The following is a 23,115-nucleotide window of genomic DNA, read 5'->3' on the forward strand; positions in this document are numbered from 1 at the left end:
CTACACCCCTATCTGTGTGCGGGGTTCTACACCCCTATCTGTGTGCGGGGTTCTACACCCCTATCTGTGTGCGGGGTTCTACACCCCTATCTGTGTGCGGGGTCCTACACCCCTATCTGTGTGCGGTTTTCTACACCCCTATCTGTGTTCGGGGTCCTACACCCCTATCTGTGTGCGGGGTTCTACACCCCTATCTGTATCCGTGGTTCTACACCCCTATCTGTGTGCGGGGTTCTACACCCCTATCTGTGTGCGGGGTTCTACACCCCTATCTGTGTGCGGGGTTCTACACCCCTATCTGTGTGCGGGGTTCTACACCCCTATCTGTGTGCGGGGTTCTACACCCCTATCTGTGTGCGGAGTTCTACACCCCAATCTGTGTGCGGGGTTCTACACCACTATCTGTGTGCGGGGTTCTACACCCCTATCTGTGTGCGGGGTTCTACATCCCTATCTGTGTACGGGGTTCTACACCCCTATCTGTGTGCGGGGTTCTACACCCCTATCTGTGTGCGGGGTTCTACATCCCTATCTGTGTGCGGGGTTCTACACCCCTATCTCTGTGCGAGGTTCTACACCCCTATCTGTGTGCGGGGTTCTACACCCCTATCTGTGTACGGGGTTCTACACCCCTATCTGTGAGCGGGGTTAGAATCATAGAATCATAGATTATCATAGAATTTACAGTGCAGAAGGAGGCCATTCGGCCCATCGAGTCTGCACCGGCTCTTGGAAAGAGCACCCTACCCAAGGTCAACACCTCCACCCTATCCCCATAACCCAGTAACCACACCCAACACTACGGGCAATTTTGGACATTAAGGGCAATTTATCATGGCCAATCCACCTAACCTGCACATCTTTGGACTGTGGGAGGAAACCGGAGCACCCGGAGGAAACCCACGCACACACGGGGAGGACACGCAGACTCCGCACAGACAGTGACCCAAGCCGGAATCGAACCTGGGACCCTGGAGCTGTGAAGCAATTGTGGTATCCACTTGTGCTACCGTGCTGGCTTTGTGCGTGGAAAATCATGTCTCACAAATTTGATTGAGTTTTTTGAGGGGGTGACCAAGAAGGTAGATGAGGGCAGTGCAGTAGACGTTGTCTAAATGGACTTTAGCAAAGCCTTTGACAAGGTACCGCATGGTACCATATCGTAGAAGTTTACAGCTTGGAAACAGGCCCTTCGGCCCAACCAGTCCATGCCGCCCAGTTTTTACCATTAAGCTAGTCCCAGTTGCCCGCACTTGGCCCATAACCCTTTATACCCATCTTACCCATGTAACTATCTAAATGCTTTTTAAAAGGCACAATTGTACCCGCCCCTAGTACTACCTCTGGCAGCACATTCCAGACACTCACTACCCTCTGAGTGAAGAAATTGCCCCTCTGAGCCCTTCTGAATCTCTCCCCTCTCACCATAAACCTGTGCCCTCTAGTTTTAGACTCCCCTGCCTTTGGGAAAAGATGTTGACTATCTACCTTATCTATGCCCCTCATTATTTTATAGACCTCTATAAGATCACCCCTAAGCCTCCTACGCTCCAGGGAAAAAAGTTCCAGTCTATCCATCCTCTCCTTATAACGCAAACCATCAAGTCCCGGTAACATCCTAGTAAATCTCTTCTGCACTCTTTCTAGTTTAATAATATCCTTTCTATAATAGGGTGACCAGAACTGCACACAGTATTCCAAGTGTGTCCGTACCAATGTCTTGTACAACTTCAACAAGACGTCACAACTCCTGTATTCAATGTTCTGACCAATGAAACCAAGCATGCCGAATGCCTTCTTCACCACCCTGTCCACCTGCGACTCCACCTTCAAGGAGCTATGAACCTGTACTCCTAGATCTCTTTGTTCTATAACTCTCCCCAACGCCATACCATTAACTGAGTATGTCCTGGCCTGATTCGATCTGCCAAAATGCATCACCTCACATTTATCTAAATTAAACTCCATCTGCCATTCGTCGGCCCACTGGCCTAATTGATCAAGATCCCGTTGCAATCCTAGATAACCTTCTTTACTATCCACTGTGCCACTAATCTTGGTGTCATCTGTAAACTTACTAACCATGCCTCCTAAATTCTCATCCAAATCATTAATATAAATCACAAATAACAGTGGACCCAGCACCGATCCCTGGGGCACACCACTGGTCACAGGCCTCCAGTTTGAAAAACAACCCTCTACAACCACCCTCTGTCTTCAGTCGTCCAGCCAATTTTGAATCCAATTGGCAACCTTACCCAGAATCACGTGAGCTTTAACCTTCTGCAACAACCTACCATGTGGTACCTTGTCAAAGGTTTTGGTAAAGTCCATTTAGACAACGTCTACTGCACTGCCCTCATCTACCTTCTTGGTCACTCCCTCAAAAAACTCAATCAAATTTGTGAGACATGATTTTCCACGCACAAAGCCATGCTGACTGCCCCGAATCAGTCCTTGCCTCCCTAAATGCTTGTAGATCCTGTCTCTCAGAATACCTTCTAGCAACTTACCTACTACCGACGTTAGACTCACCGGTCTGTAGTTCCCAGGCTTTTCCCTGCTGCCCTTCTTAAACAAGGGCACAACATTCGCTACTCTCCAATCTTCAGGCACCTCACCTGTGGCTGCCGATGATTCAAATATCTCTGTTAAGGGACCCACAATTTCCTCCCTAGCCTCCCACAACATCCTGGGATACATTTCATCAGGTCCCGGGGATTTATCTACCTTGATGCGCTTTAAGACTTCCAGCACCTCCTCCTCTGTAATATGCACACTTCTCAAGACATCACTATTTATTTCCCTTAGTTTCCTAACATCCATGCCTTTCTCCACCGTGAATACCAATGAGAAATATTCATGCAGGATCTCACCCAACTCTTGTGGCTCTGCACATAGATGTCCTTGTTGATCCTTAAGAGGCCCTACTCTGTCCCTAGTTACTCTTTTTCCCTTTATGTATCTGTAGAAGCTCTTTGGATTCTCCTTTGCATTATTTACCAAAGCAATTTCATGTCCCCTTTTTGCCCTCCTGATTTCCCTCTTAACTCTATTTCGACAATCTCTATACTCTTCAAGGGATCCACTTGATCCCAGTTGTTTATGTACGTCATATGCCTCCTTCTTCTTTTTGACCAGAGTCTCAATATCTCGAGTCATCCAGGGTTCCCTACTTCTACCAGCCTTGCCCTTCACTCTAAAGGGAATGTGCTCACCCTGCACCCTGGTTAACACATTTTTAAAAGCCTCTCATTTACCAGCCGTCCCTTTGCCTGCCAACAGTCTCCCACAATCTACCTCTGAAAGTTCCTGTCTGAACCATCAAAATTGGCCTTGCCCCAATTAAGAATTTTAACTCTTGGGCCAGACCTACCATTCTCCATAGCTATCTTAAAACTAATGGAGTTATGGTCACTTGACACAAAGTGATCCCTCACTAACACTTCTGCCACTTGCCCTTCCTTATTTCACAAGACGAGGTCAAGTTTTGCCCCCTCTCTAGTCGGTCCATCCACATACTGAATGAGAAATTCCTCCTGAATACACTCAACAAATTTCCCTCCATCAAAGCCCCTAATGCTATGGCTGTCCCAGTCAATGTTGGGAAAGTTAAAGTCCCCTACTATTACCACCTTATTTTTCTTGCAGCTATCTGTAATCTCCTTACATATTTGCTCCTCAATTTCCCGCTGACTATTTGGGGGCCTGTAGTACAGTCCTATCAAGGTGATCTCTCTCTTCTTATTTTTCAGTTCCACCCATATAGACTCACTGGGCGAACCCTCGGACATATCCCCTCTAAGAACTGCCGTGATGTTCTCCCTGATCAAAAACGCCACTCCCCCTCCTCTCTTACCTCCTGTTCTATCCTTTCTATAGTATCTGTACCCCGGAACATTGAGCTGCCAGTCCTGCCCCTCCCTTAGCCATGTTTCAGTCATAGCTATAATATCCCAGTCCCATGTGCCCATCCATCTGCCCATCCTACACCCCTATCTGTGTGCGGGGTTCTACACCCCTATCTGTGTGCGGGGTTCTACACCCCTATCTGTGTGCGGGATTCTACACCACTATCTGTGTGCGGGGTTCTACACCCCTATCTGTGTGCGGGGTTCTACACCCCTATCTGTGTGCGGGGTTCTACACCCCTATCTGTGTGCGGGATTCTACACCCCTATCTGTGTGCGGGGTTCTACATCCCTATCTGTGTGCGGGGTTCTACACCCCTATCTGTGTGCGGGGTTCTACACCCCTATCTGTGTGCGGGATTCTACACCCCTATCTGTGTGCGGGGATCTACACCTCTATCTGTGTGCGGGGTTCTACACCCCTATCTCTGTGCGGGGTTCTGCACACCTATCTCTGTGCAGAGTTCTACACACCTATCTGTGAGCGGGATTCTACATCCCTATCTGTGTGCGGGGTTCTACACACCTATCTGTGTGCGGGGTTCTACACCCTTATCTGTGTGCGGGGTTATACACACCTATCTGTGTGCGGGGTTCTACACCTCTATCTGTGTGCGGGGTTCTACACCGCTATCTGTGTGCGGGGTTCCACATCGCTATCTGTGTGTGGGGTTCTACATCGCTATCTGTGTGCGGGGTTCCACATCGCTATCTGTGTGTGGGGTTCTACATCGCTATCTGTGTGTGGGGTTCCACATCGCTATCTGTGTGCGGGGTTCCACATCGCTATCTGTGTGCGGGGTTCTACACCGCTATCTGTGTGTGGGGTTCTCACCGCTATCTGTGTGCGGAGTTCTAAACCCCTATCTCTGTGCGGGGTTCTACACCCCCATCTGTGTGCGGGGTTCTACACCCCTATCTGAGTGCGGGGTTCTACACCTCTATCTCTCTGTGGGGTTCTACACCCCTATCTCTGTGCGGGGTTCTACACCCCTATCTGTGTGCGGGGTTCTACACCGCTATCTGTGCGCGGGGTTCCACATCGCTATCTGTGTGCGGGGTTCTACACCCCTATCTGTGTGCGGGGTTCCACATCGCTATCTGTGTGCGGGGTTCTACACCGCTATCTGTGCGCGGGGTTCCACATTGCTATCTGTGTGCGGGGTTCTACACCCCTATCTCTGTGCGGGGTTCCACATCGCTATCTGTGTGCGGGGTTCTACACCCCTATCTGTGTGCGGGGTTCCACATCGCTATCTGTGTGCAGGGTTCCACATCGCTATCTGTGTGTGGGGTTCTCACCGCTATCTGTGTGCGGGGTTCCACATCGCTATCTGTGTGCGGGGTTCTACACCCCTATCTGTGTGCGGGGTTCCACATCGCTATCTGTGTGCAGGGTTCCACATCGCTATCTGTGTGTGGGTTTCTCACCCCTATCTGTGTGCGGGGTTCTTCACCACTATCTGTGTGCGGGGTGCACCCCTATCTGCACAAGAGGTGGCAGGAAAATTTTGAGGACATGGAGAATAGGTCGATGAGGAAGAATCTTCGGATTCTGGGTCTCCCTGAAGGTGTGGAGAGGCCCGATGCCGGGCCATATATGCTCAATTTGCTGATGGGTGCGGGAGCTTTCCCGAGGACCCTGGAGCTGGATGGGGCTCATCAGGTCCTGGCAAGGAGACCCAAAGCCAGCGAGCCAACGATCCGCCAAGGGCTGTCGTGGTGAGGTTCCACCGCTTTATGGCCAGAGAGTGAGTCCTGAGGTGGGCCAACAAAGAGCAGAGCAGCAGGTGGGAGCACACGGAGATCCGAATTTATCAGGACTGGAGTGCAGAGGTGGCTAAGAAGAGGGCAGGTTTTAACTGGGCTAAGGCGGTTCTCCATCGGAAGAGGGTGAAGTTCAGGATATTGCAGCCAGCGCGATTGTGGGTCACATTCCAAGATCAGCGAGATTTGAAACGCCTGATGAGGCATGGAACTTTATCCAGACTGAAAGGTTGGACTCAAACTGAGGGTTTGTCGTGGGGGGATGTTTACTGTGTTTAATGCGTTTGGGGAATGTTCTTTGTGCTTGGGTGCTGTGTGGGGATGGGTGAATGGATTTGATGTGGGGGCTGTGTCAGAGTGTGGGCGTCGCTGTTGGAGGGGCAGGGCCCCACGGAGAAAGAGGCCCAGGGATGGGGAGTTGGGATAAGGCCGCAAAAAGCAGCTGCGCCAGAGGGGACGGCGCCGGCTCAGGAAAGCGGCAGCTTTTTCCCGCGTTAGGGAAGGATGGGGGTGGGGCGAGGGGTGGGCGGTGCTGGAGATGAGCGCACACTGATTGCCAAGGGGTGGAGGGATTTTCACACTGGGGGGTCGATGGAATGGCGGGAGAGGCCGGGGTCAGCAGGAGTCAGCTGAATTATGGGAGTGTCCTGGGGGAGCAAAATGGCTAGATGAGGATCTCGGGGGAGTGGGGGGGGGGAACAGGGTTGTTGCTGCATTGGCCAAAGGGCAGCTGGAAGTGGGAGAGGTAGTCGGGGCGGGAACCCGCCGCCTGGGGGACTGGAGGGTGCGGGAGGCGCGGGCACATGGCTGGCCTAGAAAAGGAGATGGCTAGTCGGCAGGGGGGGGGGTCAAGTAGGCCCCCCGATCCGGCTGATAACTTGGAATGTGAGGGGCCTGAACGGGCCGGTCATAAGGGCGCAGGTGTTCGCGCACTTAAAGGGACTGAAGGCAGACGTGGTTATGCTCCAGGAGACACATCTGAAGGTGGGAGATCAGGTTAGACTGTGAAAGCGATGGGTAGGGCAGGTCTTTCATTCAGGGCTGGATGCGAAGAACAGAGGGGTTGCAATACTGGTGGGGAAGCTGGTGTCGTTCGAGGCGCTGAATATTGTAGTGGATAATGGAGGTCGATATGTGATGGTGAGTGGTAGGTTGCAGGGCGTGCGGGTGGTACTGGTGAACGTATATGCCCCGAATTGGGATGATGCCGGATTTATGAAACGCATGCTGGGTCAGATTCCGGATCTGGAGGTAGGAAGCTTAATAATGGGGGAGGGGGAGGGGACTTCAACATCATGCTGGACCCAGCACTGGAACGTTCTAGGTCCAGGACGGGTAAGAGGCCGACTGCGGCCAAGGTGCTCAGGGGGTTTATGGAGCAGATGGGGTGAGTGGATCCATGGAGGTTTGCCAGGCCGCTGGCCAGGGAATTTTCCTTCTTGTCCCACGTCCATAGAGCCTACTTCTGGAAAGATTTTTTCATTTTGAGTAGGGCGCAATCCCGAAAGTGGAGGGAACGAATATTCGGCCATAGCCATCTTAGACCACGCCCTTCATTGGGTGGAGCTGGAGTTGGGAGAGGAGAGGGACCAGCACCCATTGTGGTGCCTCGATGTTGGACTGTTGGCGGATGAGGGAAGGGGGGGGGGTTTGGTCAGGTGCGGGGGTGTATTGAAAGATACTTGGAGGCCAACGACAACCGGGAGGTGCAGGTGGGGGTAGTCTGGGAGGCGTTGAAGGCGGTGGTCAGGGGAGAGCTAATCTCCATTAGGGCCCACAGGGAGAAGAAAGAGGGAAGGGAGAGGAAGAGGATGGTGGGGGAGATTTTAAGGGTGGACAGGAGGTATGCAGAGGCCCCCGAGGAGGGGCTACTTAGGGAGCGACGGAAACTCCAGACGGAATTCGACCTGTTGACCACGGGGAAAGCAGAGGCACAGTGGAGGAAAGCGCAGGGGGTGGCGTTTGAGTATGGGGAGAAGGCGAGTCGGTTGCTGGCACATCAGCTTCATAGGAGGGAGGCAGCGAGGGAGATTGGTGGAGTTAAGGATAGAGGGGGGAATACGGTGCAGAGTACGGTGAGAATAAACAAGGTATTTAGGGACTTCTATGGGGATCTGTACAGGTCTGAGCCCCCAGCGGGGGAGGAGGGGATGCGACAATTCCTGGATCAGCGGAGGTTCCCGAGGGTGGAGGAGGAGGAGGTGGCTGGTTTGGTGGCGCCGATTGGGCTGGAGGAGCTGGTTAAAGGATTGGGGAGCATGCAGGCGGAGAAGGCTGTGGGGCCGGTTGGGTGCCCGGTTGAATTTTACAGGAAATACGTGGACCTGCTGGGCCCGTTGCTAGCAAGGAATTTTAATAAGGCGAGGGAAAAGGGGGGGAGTTTGCCCCCGACAATATCCAGGGCACTGATTTCTTCGATCTTGAAGCGGGCAAGGATCCATGGCAATGTGTGTCGTATAGACCGATCTCGCTCCTCAATGTTGACTAAGTTGCTGGTGAAGGTGCTAGCTACGAGAATTGAGGACTGTATCCCGGGGGTGATTCATGAGGACCAGACGGGATTTGTGAAGGGTAGGCAGCTAAATACAAATGTGCGGAGGCTCCTCAATGTGATTATGATGCCCTTGGTGGAGGGGGAAGCGGAGGTAGTGGCAGCTATGGATGCGGTGAAGGCCTTTGATCGGGTGGAGTGGGAATATCTTTGGGAAGTGTTGCGGAGGTTTGGGTTCGGGGAGGGGTTCATCAGTTGGGTCAGGCTGCTATATAGAGCCCCGGTGGCGAGTGTGGCTACGAATCGGCGGAGGTCGGAGTACCTTCGGCTGTACCGGGGGACAAGGCAGGGGTGCCCCTTATCCCCCCTAGTTGTTTGCACTGGCAATTGAGCCATTGGCCATGGCACTGAGGGAGTCCAGGGAATGGAGGGGATTGGTCCGGGGGGGGAGAGGAACACCGGGTGTCGTTGTATGCTGATGACCTGTTGTTGTATGTTGCGGATCCAGTGGAGGGGATGGCGGAGGTCATGCGGGTCCTTAGGGAGTTTGGGGACTTTTCGGGGTACAAACTCAACGTAGGGAAGAGTGAGCTCTTTGTGGTGCATTCAGGGGACTAGGGAAGGGGGATAGACGAGCTATGCTGAAGAGGACGGAAAGGAGTTTTCGGTACCTCGGGATCCAAGTAGCTAGGAGTTGGGGGGCCCTTTCAAAAGCTCAATTTGAGGCGGTTGGTGGAGCAGATGTAGGAGGATTTTAAAAGATGGGATATGCTGCCACTCTCACTAGCGGGTAGCGTGCAGTCGGTCAAAATGATGGTCCTCCCGAGGTTTCTCTTTGTGTTCCAGTGCCTTCCCATTTTGATCCCCAAGGCCTTTTTCAAACGGGTAAGCATGGGATTTGTGTGGGCGAATAAGACCCCGAGGGTGAAGACAATGTTTCTGGAGCGTAGCAGGGACAGTGTGGGGCTGGCCCTGCCGAATTTGTGTGGCTATTATTGGGCAGCCAACGTGGCGATGATCCGTAAGTGGGTGATGGACAGAGAGGGGCTAACGTGGAAGAGGCTAGAGATGACGTCCTGTGTTGGCACAAACCTGAGGGCTCTGGTGACGGCACTGCTGCCGCTCTCGCCGACAAGGTACACCACGAGTCCGGTGGTGGCGGTGATGCTGAAGATCTGGGGGCAGTGGAGGCGACACAGGGGCGAGGTGGGAGCCTCGGTTTGGTCACCGATTCGGGAGAATCATCGGTTCCTCCCGGGAAGGATGGATGGGGGGTTTCGGAGCTGGCATCGGGCACGGATTAGAAGAATGGGGGACGTGTTCATCGATGGGACGTTTGCGAGCCTAGGGGCGCTGGAGGAGAAGTTTGGGCTACCCCTGGGAAATGCTTTCAGGTACATGCAAGTGAGGGCATTTGTGAGGCGGCAGGCGAGGGAATTCCCGCTGCTTCCCGTAGGATTCTGGACAGGGTGATTTCAGGTATATGGGTTGGAGAAGGCAAGGTTTCGGCGATTTACCAGGAGCTGAAGGAAGAGGAGCAGGCCTCGGTAGAGGAGCTAAAGGGCAAGTGGGAGGAAGAGCTTGGGGAGGAGATAGATGAGGGTCTGTGGGCTGATGCCCTGATTCTTCCCCCTCTTGCGCCAGGCTCAACCTAATAAAATTCAAAGTTACTCACAGAGCGCATATGACAGGGTCTAGGTTGAGTTCTTTGTGGTGGAGGACAGATGTGGGGGGGGTGCTCGGGGCGCCAAGCAAACCACGTCCATATGTTCTGGTCATGCCCGGCGCTGGATGGGTTTTGGAGGGGCTTTGCGAGGACTGTGTCGAAGGTGGTGAATGCCCGGGTCAAGCCGAGCTAGGGATTGGCATTATTTGGGGTATCGGACGAGCCGGGAGTGGAGGAGGCAAAAGAGGCCGGTATTCTGGCCTTTGTATCCCTGGTAGCCCAGCGGAGGATTTTGCTACTATGGAAAGATGCAAAGCCCCCTAGTGTGGAAGCTTGGATCAATGACATGGCAGGTTTCATCAAGCTGGAGAGGATAAAGTTTGCCTTGCGAGGGTCTGTGCAAGGGTTCCTCAGGCAGTGGCAACCGTTCCAAGACTATCTCGCGGAGCGTTAGGAGGAGATCAGCAGCAGGAGCAGCCAAAGGGCGAGGGCGGGGGGGGGGGGGGGGTGGGGGGGGGGGGGGGTGGTGACGGGGGAGGGAGGGGGGTGGTTCTTTTGGGGTGGCGTTTGTGTGAAGGTGTTTTTTTTCCCTATTTGCGTTTTTAAATGTTATATGGGGGGTTATTGTATATGGGGGAAATCCAATGTATAATTTCAGATTGTTGTGTTCTTGTTTCTTTCTTCTTGTTGGGGGGGGGGGGGGTTGTTGAAATTTTGTTGATTTTTTTAAAAAAGGATTCTATTTGTTGGAGATTAGAAATATGAGCGGAATCTCATAGAAACCTAGAAAATTCGAACATGACTAGACAGCGTAGATGTAGGTAGGATGTTCCCGATGGTGGGGGGTGTCCAGGACCAGGGGTCACAATCTGAGGAGATGGAGTAAACCATTTAGGATAGAGATGAGGAGAGAGTGGTCTGCCTGTCGAATTCGCTACCACAAGAAACAGTTGAGGACAAAACATTTTTTGTTTTCAAGGAGCAGTTAGATATAGACCTGGGGTGAAGGAGATCAAAAGATAGGGAGGGAAATGCATCAGGTTATTGACTTGGATTACCAGCCATGCTTATATTGAAGGGAAGAGCACGCTCGGAGGGCCGAATGGCCTCCTCCTGTTCCAATTTTCTAAATGTTTAGTTTATGCTCTTTGATCTTTTGCATGGTAATTAACCTGTTTAGTGTGCAAGTTGTAATTGTTTTTCTTTCTTATATGTATCAGGCAATAGTAGCTCCAATCAGACGTTCTCAGGTTGGGAGAACCATGAACGAGACAAAGAGGTAACTGCAAGATTTTCCTTCTTACTACGTCTCGTTTCCCTTCAGTGACTTTCGAAACAATCTTTAATATGGATAATTAAGGTTGCAAACATTATTAAACTTTTCATTGCACTATTTACCGTTTTTCTCCAACTGAAAGTCGCTAAAAATATGTCTGGAGAATTAATCAATACATAGATGGAATTCCAGAAAAACGATTCAAAGGAATGAAAACGGAGTTAAAATCGGGTTGGATTATGAGAATAGGCAACACAGATTTCACTCAAATTCCCGCAAGTATTGAAGAGAAAGACATGATCTAACTCAGCTGATAAGTTGTTTCATATCTTTGATCGGGTAAAGACAGAGAACCTGTTCCATTGCAGGCGTCAATACCAGGAATAAAAACATAAAATTAGATGAAGATTTCAGAGTTGATGTCAACATGCTTAAAGGGAGTGGGAGATCCCAGCAAAGATTGTAATGCCTATCTTCAATTGGACACCATTGCGGATATTTGGGCCAGCTATGTCCCAATCCAATAGAGAATTAGGGTCAAGGGTTGGATGACCAAATTCTGCTTCTCTGTTTCAATGATGATCAATGGCTTCTGTTTTCTCTTGCAGACTCTTTACGCTCATTTGGCGTTTACTGCAGATCCGACCCTTTAATGCGGAAGAGAATTTGGGGGATAGGTATGACGTGTTGAAGAACATTTAAAACTTTTGTTTTCAACAATAATCATTGTTCAGTCATAATTCCATTAAAAGTTCCTCCACTTTGTGGGATGCACGTGTGTTTTGGGATCATTGACTTGGATGTACCTTTAATTCAGAAAGCCCAGGAACGCATGAAAACCTCAATGGAAGCCTGTAGGAATGGACGGTGATTTAATTTTGTCTAAATATTGTAACTCTCATTTGTCACTTGTCTAATATAGAATCTATTTCGCACCGACTTATGCATTTTTAATTCTTGTTATGATTATTGTCATTATTATCAATATTAGTCGCATTACCTTTCCAATTACATAAACATCGCTGATATGCCAACGTTGCGAATTTCTAATTGCCCCTCACAGAACGTGGCGGTAATTTGGCCTGTTGAAGCTCTTGTGGTGGAGGTAACAGTCAAAGTCCAGGGACGGGGAGTTCCAGATTATTGAACCACAGTCAATGAACGTCAATATATTTACAAACTAGAATAGTGTGTGATGTGGGCGGGTGGATGCAAGCCCTGGCACCTTTGTCCTTATAACCGGCGCAATGGCAGCTTTGGAATGTTTCTGCCAAATGCCATTCTACAGAACATCTTGCAAGCAGTAGACATCCCAGCCAATATACCTGGTATACGAAGGGAGGGGTATTTAAAATGAACGATGCCGTTCCAATCAGGCGACTTACTTCGACCATGTGCTTCTATTGTTGGAAAAACAGTTGGATCCAGCACGCTCCTGACTTGTACCTTGTACATTGTGGACAGTCTTTGGCGAGTCAGGAGGTGACTTGCAAGCCACAGAATTGCCAGTTTCTGGCTTGTATTTTGTATTTTGCATGTGTGTCACTGGCCGATGGAAACCTTTGGGATATTAGCAATGAAGCATTCAGAGATGGAAACAGTGATGTTAGATGGCGAGGTTTGAAGTGTTCCTTTTGCAGTTGTGTGGCGCGAATGTTGTTCGCATTTATCAGCCGAAGCTAGAATGTTGCCCAGCTCTTGCAGCTTGTGGACAAGGAGAGTTGCATTGTCTCCAGAGTAAGGAATGGTGCTGAATTATAGAATTTTTTATAGAATTTTACAGTGCAGAAGGAGGCCATTCGGCCCATCGAGTCTGCACGGGCTCTTGGAAAGAGCACCCTACCCAAGGTCAACACCTCCACCCTATCCCCATAACCCAGTAACCCAGTAACCCCACCCAACACTAAGGACAATTTTGGACACTAAGGGCAATTTAGCATGGCCAATCCACCTAACCTGCACATCTTTGGACTGTGGGAGGAAACCGGAGCACCCGTAGGAAACCCACGCACACATGGGGAGGATGTGCAGACTCCGCACAGACAGTGACCCAAGCCGGAGTCGAACCCGGGACCCTGGAGCTGTGAAGCAATTGTGCTATCCACAAGGCTACCGTGCTGCCCCAATTAAATTGACGGGCTGAGTGTGAAATCACGTTGTTCTGTCACGAACATTGTCCTCCAGTTTACAGAATGCTTGGGTTATTGTGCTATACCTTTCAGCGCCCTGTTAGTTGCTTTTACGAGGACACAATAATTTGAGCCATGGGTCATAATCAGAACTCTGTTTATTTAAACAATGTTATGAGACAGAACGAGGCCATTCGGCCGAAGGTTTCACTCTTTGTTGGCAAAGCATTACCCAGCTTCATCCCACTTCACTTCATCTGGACTATTGCGCTGCCGGTCAAGTTTGTTCAAGAAAACATGGACATCCAAGTAAATTAAAATGTGGTGAGATTTTCTGCCTCAATTGCCTTTTCAGAGAATGGGTTTCCTCCGGGTGCTCCGGTTTCCACCCACTGTCCACGATGTGCAGGTTAGGTGGACTGGCCATGTTAAATTGCCACTTAGTGTCCAAGAATGGAGGTTCGGTGGGGTGATGGGGATGGGGCGGGGGAGTCGGTCTGGCTCGGGTGTGCTTTCAGAGAGTCGGTGCACACTTGATGGGCCGTGTGTCCTTCTACACTGTGCGAATTCTATGATTCTATTAATAAGTAAACAGTTAAATGAATAGGGCAGCACGGTAGCACAGTGGTTAGCACTGTGTCTTCACAGCGCCAGAGTGCCAGGTTTGATTCCCCGCTGAGTAACTGTCTGTGCGGAGTCTGCACGTTCTCCCCATGTCTGCGTGGGTTTCCTCCAGGTGCTCCAGTTTCCTCCCACAGTCCAAAGACGTGCAGGTTAGCTAGATTGGGCATGCTAAATTGCCCTTAGTGTCCAAACAGGTTCGGAGGGGTTATTGGGTAATGGGGATAGGGTGGAAGTGAGGGCTTAAGTGGGCCGATGCAGACCCGATGGGCCGAATAGCCTTCTTGTGCACTGTATGTTTTATGAATTAACAAATGCACACATTCTGATATTCCTAACTAAATAGATAGTCATATAAATAAGTGAATTAATTAATGACTTGATCAATTAAGCAATGAGCTGATTGATGACATAAATGGCACCAGCTTAAATGACATTTTGTGGAAATGGTCCAATTATTTTTCATTCATTGTGTTAAGATTTGTTTTGTTTTTCCTGCGGTATATATGACGGACCTGCATCTCTGTTATAGATTTCAAATCCTTAATTATCGCAAACCTTCACCATTTACTTTCCTCTCCTCAAGTCCATTCCTGTTATCATGGTTTAACCCATTATCTGGTGGCGTCGGCTGAATTTAATTCATCTCTGTGTCACCTACCATAATCCTGTACTAACATTAACAGGAATAACTACTCAAATCCTCCTCAGAATTAATGTGCCGTTTGTGAGAGAGGAATGATGTGAGTCTTTGTCAGGAGCCATTCTCGCTATTTCAGAAACTCATCAGATTATTCATACTGTAATTGGAACGAAATTTGGACACATTCAGACTATATATCTACTGGGGAAATCGTGTAAACATAAGATTGGGAACTCAGAAATTGAGGAAGAGAAACGAAATTCTGTTCAATCTGCCTTCTACACTGGCAGTCGCAATATGCAACAATACCATAAAACATAGATGCAAAATTAATCTTCTCCGGCATTCAATCATGCCTGATATTTTTCTCATCCCCATTCTCCTCCCTTCTCTCCATAATCCCTGATCGCCTTATTGTTGTTATCATGACAATCCATCTCTACCTTATTGTACACAACATACACGACCGCAACGTGAGGTAATCACAAGTGCAAATATCTTTGGAAACCGTAGATTCCAATAAGAATCTTCTTCCCAAGCACACTGCATTCAGCATTGCCTCGAAATGCAGTTCAAATATAGAAATGTGAAAGCTCTGATCAGCAACTGCAGAAGTATCAGACGTGGAGAAATGAGCAGAGATCTTTCATTGAACACTAACCGAAGCAACATGTTGGCGAGCAAGACACTGCAATAGCTTTTAAAACCCAATGTTAGGGAAGTTCCATTGTCAATGCTTTACCCCTTCATGTGGCTGTTGCAGTCTAGGCCAGCATTTATTGTCCATCAGTTGCAGTTGAGAAGGTGGTGGTGAGCTGCCTTCTTGAATCGCTGTTGTCGTTGCCATGCCAAGTGGTCTGTCCGGTTTCATTTCTTTTGGGTTTTTTCTTTGTCGCTTGTCGATCAGCACGTAAGAGACAACCAGATTGCTGTGGGTCACATACAAGCCAGGGCATGTAAAAACGCAAGGTTTGTTTCCCCGAAAGGGCATTGGTGAATCAGGTGTGTTGTTGACGACAAATTCATATATTTTAATTGAATTTGAATTCCACCATCTGCCCTACTGGGATTTGAACCCGGCCCCAGAGCATTTACCCTGGATTACTAGTCCAGCAACTACTATGCCACATCCGCGGCAAGTGAGATTGGAAAAAAATAGATTTCGTCGGGAAATCGGAGGCCTATAACCGAGGTTGTGGCCTTTCAAAGAAATCGACTGGGAATGAGTGTGCATCTTCACCAAGTAACCATGTACATTCTCCTTCCATACCGAGCTTTGTGGGGATTGTTGATAACTAACTTAGTCCAAACTTTTTTAGGAGACTGCCCAGAGACACGGAGACCCCGGATGCAAATTCAAACATTACAGCGCTTCCAGCTTGTTTTCCAGATCATTGATGTTTGAGGTACTGCTGGTTGTTTAGTGCTGGGATCACTCAGTCCATCGCAGCCCCGCATGCGGCCGTTCCAGTAAACGCCACTGAGCCATTACATAAAGCAGACAATACTCTCAAAGACAGCTGAAGATATGGAACAAATATCTGCACAGTTGTCTTCTTTATAGAACTGCTCGGGAAATGATTGACCCACAGTCAACTGCAGGTATACACCAAATAGGTTTTTTTCTGTATAATATCTGTACGGATTCCTTGTACGGAATCATAACCTTCCTTAGTAACACAGAATCATAGTCATTCGGTGAATTTCACGGAGCAATATAAGGTTTGTGCAGCATTTGTTTTAGAAATTAATTCAGTAGGGGCGACACGTGGCGCAGTGGTTAGCACTGGGACTGCGGCGCTCAGCACCCGCGTTCGAATCCCGGCCCTTGTGGAGTTTGCACATTCTCCCCATGTCTGCGTGGATCTTGCCCCCACAACCCAACGATGTGCAGGTTAGATGGATTGGCCACGCTACATTGCCCCCTAATTGGAAAAGAAGAATAAGTGGGTACTCTAAATTTATATTTTAAAAAAGGAAGGAATTCAGTTTCGTCGAATCACAAGATTAATCTTTCTTGGGAGTTCACCTACACTCCGATTTACAAAGAAAACGATTCATTAATTCCACTTCCCAAATCTGCTAACAGTGTAATTCGACCGCTTGGGCGATTCCAGCTGTTCGGATATTAACTCACAAATTCTTCAGATTTTGTAAATTGGAAGATAACTTCGAGGTGGCGGTAGTTCCCATGTTATCTTGACTTTCGAAGTCATCGAGATCCTGAGCGCACTGGCACTGTATTGTAATAATACTATTTATTAGTGTCACAAGTAGGCTAACATTAACACTGCAATAAAGTAACATCCATACATCGTCAAGCCCTGTCGCCTGTGATTAAATGGTTCTTCAGTGACTGATGTGGACAGCACGGTAGCACAATGGTTAGCACTGTTGCTTCACAGCGCCAGGGTCCCGAGTTCGATTCCCGGCTTGGGTCACTGTCTGTGCGGAGTCTGCAGGTTCTCCCCGTGTCTGAGTGGGTTTCCTCCGGGTGCTCCGGTTTCCTCCCAGTCTAAAGACGTGCTGTTAGGTGGATTGGACATTCTGAATTCTCCCTCTGTATCCCCGAACTGGCGCCGGAATGTGGCGACTTGGGGATGTTCACAGTAACTTCATTGCAGTGTTAATGTAAGCCTACTTGTGACATTAATCAAGGTTATTATTAAATAGTCAGCGCATATTCTAAAATCAACATCATTCCGAACAGATATCTGACACTAATAAAGATTATTTTTATTAAGAATCAGAATACGATTAATCGCACCAATCGAAAGATTAATAAATGCATGTAAACAAGTTTGGGTGTTACATTAAAGAAGACATTAATGTAAACGAGACTGCACGCCATTGAATTTAACCTGGGTGCAGTTTAACATGATGTTCGTGGTTTGACCTTTACAGTAAGTTATGCAAGAACCTGCCCACCAATCAATAAGGAAATCACAGACAGCTTTTAACTCGAGAAGTATTGTTCGCTTTAAGAGCAGTTCACAAGAATCTCGGCCACAATATCCGCCAGTCGTTGTGCTTTTCAATTCACTTCGCAAACTACCTCATCAGGATGTTGCGCAAGTGGCCTTTGTGAGATTCATTGCATTAACCACACGATCAATGTACCTTTGTGCTGCCAACATTCTGTGTTCAAAGTCAATCAACGGCAAACATTTTTAAGAGTTCAGAAGTTGACTAAATACGTCATTGTGTATTAAATTCAGCCTAAATTCTCCAAATAATCATCATACCAGGCGCTTAAAATTTTAAATTAATGTATTATTTATGTCTTTCTTCATTTTTGTGAAAATCACAATATTAACCTGGGTTTCATAGACGCTTTCCATAGATAAGCAACTCAGAAATATGTCATTTTGCAATTTGCTCAATTCCCTGGAGTATTCTCCGCCCGGAATTCTCACCACTCACAATAGCAACATCAGCGTCTTTGATTTCCCCGTTCAGAGAGATATCCAGGCCTCACTGATGGGACCTGAGCTTTTCACTTCGAGTATTTAATGTAGGATTCCCAACACGCAGGCACAATAGTTAGCACAGCTGACTCACAGCGCCAGGGACCCGGGTTCAATTCCGGACTTTGGTGGCTGTCTGTGTGGAGTCTGCACGTTCTCCTCGTTTTGTGTGGGTTTCCTCCGGGTGCTCCGGTGTACTGTCCAAAGATGTGCAGGTTAGGTGGATTGGTCATGATACATTGTCCTTTAGTCTCCAAAGTTGTGCAGGTTAGGTGGATTGATGCAGGTAGGGCAGTGGATGTTGTCTATAAGGACTTCAGTAAGGCCTTTGACAAGGTCCCTCATGGCAGACTGGTACAAAAGGTGAAGTCACATGGGATCAGAGGTGAGTTGGCAAAATGGATACAGAACTGGCTAGGTTATAGAAGGCAGAGAGAAGCTATGCAAGGGTGCTTTTCTGATTTGAGGGCTGTGACTACTGGTGTTCCGCAGGGATCAGGGCTGGAACCTTTGCTGTTCATAGTATATATAAATGATTTGGAGGAAAATGTGACTGTGGACCACACAAAGGTTGGTGGAATTGCGGATAGCGATGAGGACTGTCAGAGGATACAGCAAGATTTAGATCATTTGGAGACTTGGGCGGCGAGATGGCAGATGGAGTGTCATCCGGACAAATGCGAGGTAATGCATTTTGGAAGGCCTAATACAGGGAGGGAATATATAGTGAATGGTAGAACTCTCAACTGTATTGACAGTCAGAGAGATTTTGATGTACTGGTTCGCAGGTCACTGAAATGGGCAACACAGCTGGAGAAGGTAGTCAAGAAGGCATACGGCATACTTGCCTTCATTGGCTGGGGCACTGAGTATAAAAATTGGCAAGTCATGTTGCAGCTGTATAGAACCTTAGTTAGGCCACACTTGTATGGTATTGAATTTTGGTCGCTACATTACCAGAAGGACGTGGAGGCTTTAGAGAGGGTGCAGAAGAGATTTACAAGGATGTTGCCTGGTATGGAGGGCATTAGCTATGAGGAGAGTTGAATAAACTTGTTTTGTTCTCACTGGAACGAAGGAGGTTGAGGGCGACCCAATGGAGGTCTACAAAATTATGAGGGGCATAGACAGAGTGGATAGTCAGAGACTTTGCTCTGACTGTGAGATGTGGCAGGTCCGGGAGGCTTCCAGCGTCCCGGATGGCTTCATCTGCAGAAAGTGCACCCAACTGCAGCTCCTCACAGACCGCATGGTTCGGTTGGAGCAGCAATTGGATGCACTTAGGAGCATGCAGGTGGCGGAAAGCGCCATAGATCGCAGTTATGTAAATGTGGTCACACCCAAGGTGCAGGCAGAGAAATGGGTGACCACCAGAAAGGGCAGGCAGTCAGTGCAGGAATCCCCTGTGGTTGTCCCCCTCTCGAACAGATATACCCCTTTGTATACTGTCGGGGGGGATAGCCTATCAGGGGAAAACAGCAGCAGCCAGAGCAGTGGCACCACGGCTGGCTCTGATGTTCAGAAGGGAGGGTCAAAGCGCAGAAGAGTAATAGTAATAGGGGACTCTATAGTCAGGGGCACAGATAGGCGCTTCTGTGGACGTGAAAGAGACTCCAGGATGGTATGTTGCCTCCCTGGTGCCAGGGTCCAGGATGTCTCCGAACGGGTAGAGGGAATCCTGAAGGGGGGGGGGGCAAACAGGCAGAGGTCGTTGTACATATTGGTACTAACGACATAGGCAGGAAGGGGCATGAGGTCCTGCAGCAGGACTTCAGGGAGCTAGGGAGAAAGTTAAAAGACAGGACCTCGAGGGTTGTAATCTCGGGATTACTCCCTGTGCCACGTGCCAGTGAGGCTAGAAATAGGAAGATAGAGCAGACAAACACGTGGCTAAACAGCTGGTGTAGGAGGGAGGGTTGCCGTTATCTGGACCACTGGGAGCTCTTCCGGGGCAGGTGCGACCTGTATAAGATGGACGGGTTGCATCTAAACCGGAGAGGCATAAATATCCTGGCCGCGAGGTTTGCTAGTGTCACACGGGAGGGTTTAAACTAGTATGGCAGGGGGGTGGGCACGGGAGCAATAGGTCAGAAGGTGAGAGCATTGAGGGAGAACTAGGGAATAGGGACAGTGTGGCTCTGAGGCAGAGCAGACGGGGAGAAGTTGCTGAACACAGTGGGTCTGGTGGCCTGAAGTGCATATGTTTTAATGCAAGGAGCATTACGGGTAAGGCAGATGAACTTAGAGCTTGGATTACTACTTGGAACTATGATGTTGTTGCCATTACAGAGACCTGGTTGAGGGAAGGGCAGGATTGGCAGCTAAACGTTCCAGGATTTAGATGTTTCAGGCGGGATAGAGGGGGATGTAAAAGGGGAGGCGGAGTTGCGCTACTTGTTCGGGAGAATATCACAGCTATACTGCGAGAGGACACCTCAGAGGGCAGTGAGGCTATATGGGTAGAGATCAGGAATAAGAAGGGTGCAGTCACAATGTTGGGGGTATACTACAGGCCTCCCAACAGCCAGCGGGAGATAGAGGAGCAGATAGGTAGACAGATTTTGGAAAAGAGTAAAAACAACAGGGTTGTGGTGATGGGAGACTTCAACTTCCCCAATATTGACTGGGACTCACTTAGTGCCAGGGGCTTAGACGGGGCGGAGTTTGTAAGGAGCATCCAGGAGGGCTTCTTAAAACAATATGTAAACAGTCCAACTAGGGAAGGGGCGGTACTGGACCTGGTATTGGGGAATGAGCCCGGCCAGGTGGTAGATGTTTCAGTAGGGGAGCATTTCGGTAACAGTGACCACAATTCAGTAAGTTGTAAAGTACTGGTGGACAAGGATATGAGTGGTCCGAGGATGAATGTGCTAAATTGGGGGAAGGCTAATTATAACAATATTAGGCGGGAACTGAAGAACATAGATTGGGGGCGGATGTTTGAGGGCAAATCAACATCTGACATGTGGGAGGCTTTCAAGTGTCAGTTGAAAGGAATACAGGACAGGCATGTTCCTGTGAGGAAGAAAGATAAATACGGCAATTTTCGGGAACCTTGGATGACGAGTGATATTGTAGGCCTCGTCAAAAAGAAAAAGGAGGCATTTGTCAGGGTTAAAAGGCTGGGAACAGACGAAGCCTGTGTGGCATATAAGGAAAGTAGGAAGGAACTTAAGCAAGGAGTCAGGAGGGCTAGAAGGGGTCATGAAAAGTCATTGGCAAATAGGGTTAAGGAAAATCCCAAGGCTTTTTACACGTACATAAAAAGCAAGAGGGTAGCCAGGGAAAGGGTTGGCCCACTGAAGGATAGGCAAGGGAATCTATGTGTGGAGCCAGAGGAAATGGGCGAGGTACTAAATGAATACTTTGCATCAGTATTCACCAAAGAGAAGGAATTGGTAGATGTTGAGTCTGGAGAAGGGGGTGTAGATAGCCTGGGTCACATTGTGATCCAAAAAGACGAGGTGTTGGGTGTCTTAAAAAATATTAAGGTAGATAAGTCCCCAGGGCCTGATGGGATCTACCCCAGAATACTGAAGGAGGCTGGAGAGGAAATTGCTGAGGCCTTGACAGAAATCTTTGGATCCTCGCTGTCTTCAGGGGATATCCCGGAGGACTGGAGAATAGCCAATGTTGTTCCTCTGTTTTAGAAGGGTAGCAAGGATAATCCCGGGAACTACAGGCCGGTGAGCCTTACTTCAGTGGTAGGGAAATTACTGGAGAGAATTCTTCGAGACAGGATCTACTCCCATTTGGAAGCAAATGGACGTATTAGTGAGAGGCAGCACAGTTTTGTGAAGGGGAGGTCGTGTCTCACTAACTTGATAGAGTTTTTCGAGGAGGTCACTAAGATGATTGATGCAGGTAGGGCAGTAGATGTTGTCTATATGGACTTCAGTAAGGCCTTTGACAAGGTCCCTCATGGTAGACTAGTACAAAAGGTGAAGTCACACGGGATCAGGGGTGAACTGGCAAGGTGGATACAGAACTGGCTAGGCCACAGAAGGCAGAGGGTAGCAATGGAGGGATGCTTTTCTAATTGGAGGGCTGTGACCAGTGGTGTTCCACAGGGATCAGTGCTGGGACCTTTGCTCTTTGTAGTATATATAAATGATTTGGAGGAAAATGTAACTGGTCTGATTAGTAAGTTTGCAGACGACACAAAGGTTGGTGGAATTGCGGATAGCGATGAGGACTGTCTGAGGATACAGCAGGATTTAGATTGTCTGGAGACTTGGGCGGAGAGATGGCAGATGGAGTTTAATCCGGACAAATGTGAGGTAATGCATTTTGGAAGGGCTAATGCAGGTAGGGAATATACAGTGAATGGTAGAACCCTCAAGAGTATTGAAAGTCAAAGAGATCTAGGAGTACAGGTCCACAGGTCATTGAAAGGGGCAACACAGGTGGAGAAGGTAGTCAAGAAGGCATACGGCATGCTTGCCTTCATTGGCCGGGGCATTGAGTATAAGGATTGGCAAGTCATGTTGCAGCTGTATAGAACCTTAGTTAGGCCACACTTGGAGTATAGTGTTCAATTCTGGTCGCCACACTACCAGAAGGATGTGGAGGCTTTAGAGAGGGTGCAGAAGAGATTTACCAGAATGTTGCCTGGTATGGAGGGCATAAGCTATGAGGAGCGATTGAATAAATCGGTTTGTTCTCACTGGAACAAAGGAGGTTGAGGGGCGACCTGATAGAGGTATACAAAATTATGAGGGGCATAGACAGAGTGGATAGTCAGAGGCTTTTCCCCAGGGTAGAGGGGTCAATTACTAGGGGGCATAGGTTTAAGGTGAGAGGGGCAAGGTTTAGAATAGATGTACGAGGCATGTTTTTTACGCAGAGGGTAGTGGGTGCCTGGAACTCACTACCGGAGGAGGTAGTGGAAGCAGGGACGATAGGGACATTTAAGGGGCATCTTGACAAATATATGAATAGGATGGGAATAGAAGGATACGGACCCAGGAAGTGTAGAAGATTGTAGTTTAGTCGGGCAGTATGGTCGGCACGGACTTGGAGGGCCGAAGGGCCTGTTCCTGTGCTGTACATTTCTTTGTTCTTTGTTCTTTGACTTTTTCCCAGGGTAGAGGGGTCAATTACTAGGGGGCATAGGTTTAAGTTGCAAGGGGCACGATTTAGAG

The sequence above is a fragment of the Scyliorhinus torazame genome, chromosome 26 (genome assembly GCF_047496885.1).
Source record: "Scyliorhinus torazame isolate Kashiwa2021f chromosome 26, sScyTor2.1, whole genome shotgun sequence".
NCBI classification, from domain to species: domain Eukaryota; kingdom Metazoa; phylum Chordata; class Chondrichthyes; order Carcharhiniformes; family Scyliorhinidae; genus Scyliorhinus; species Scyliorhinus torazame.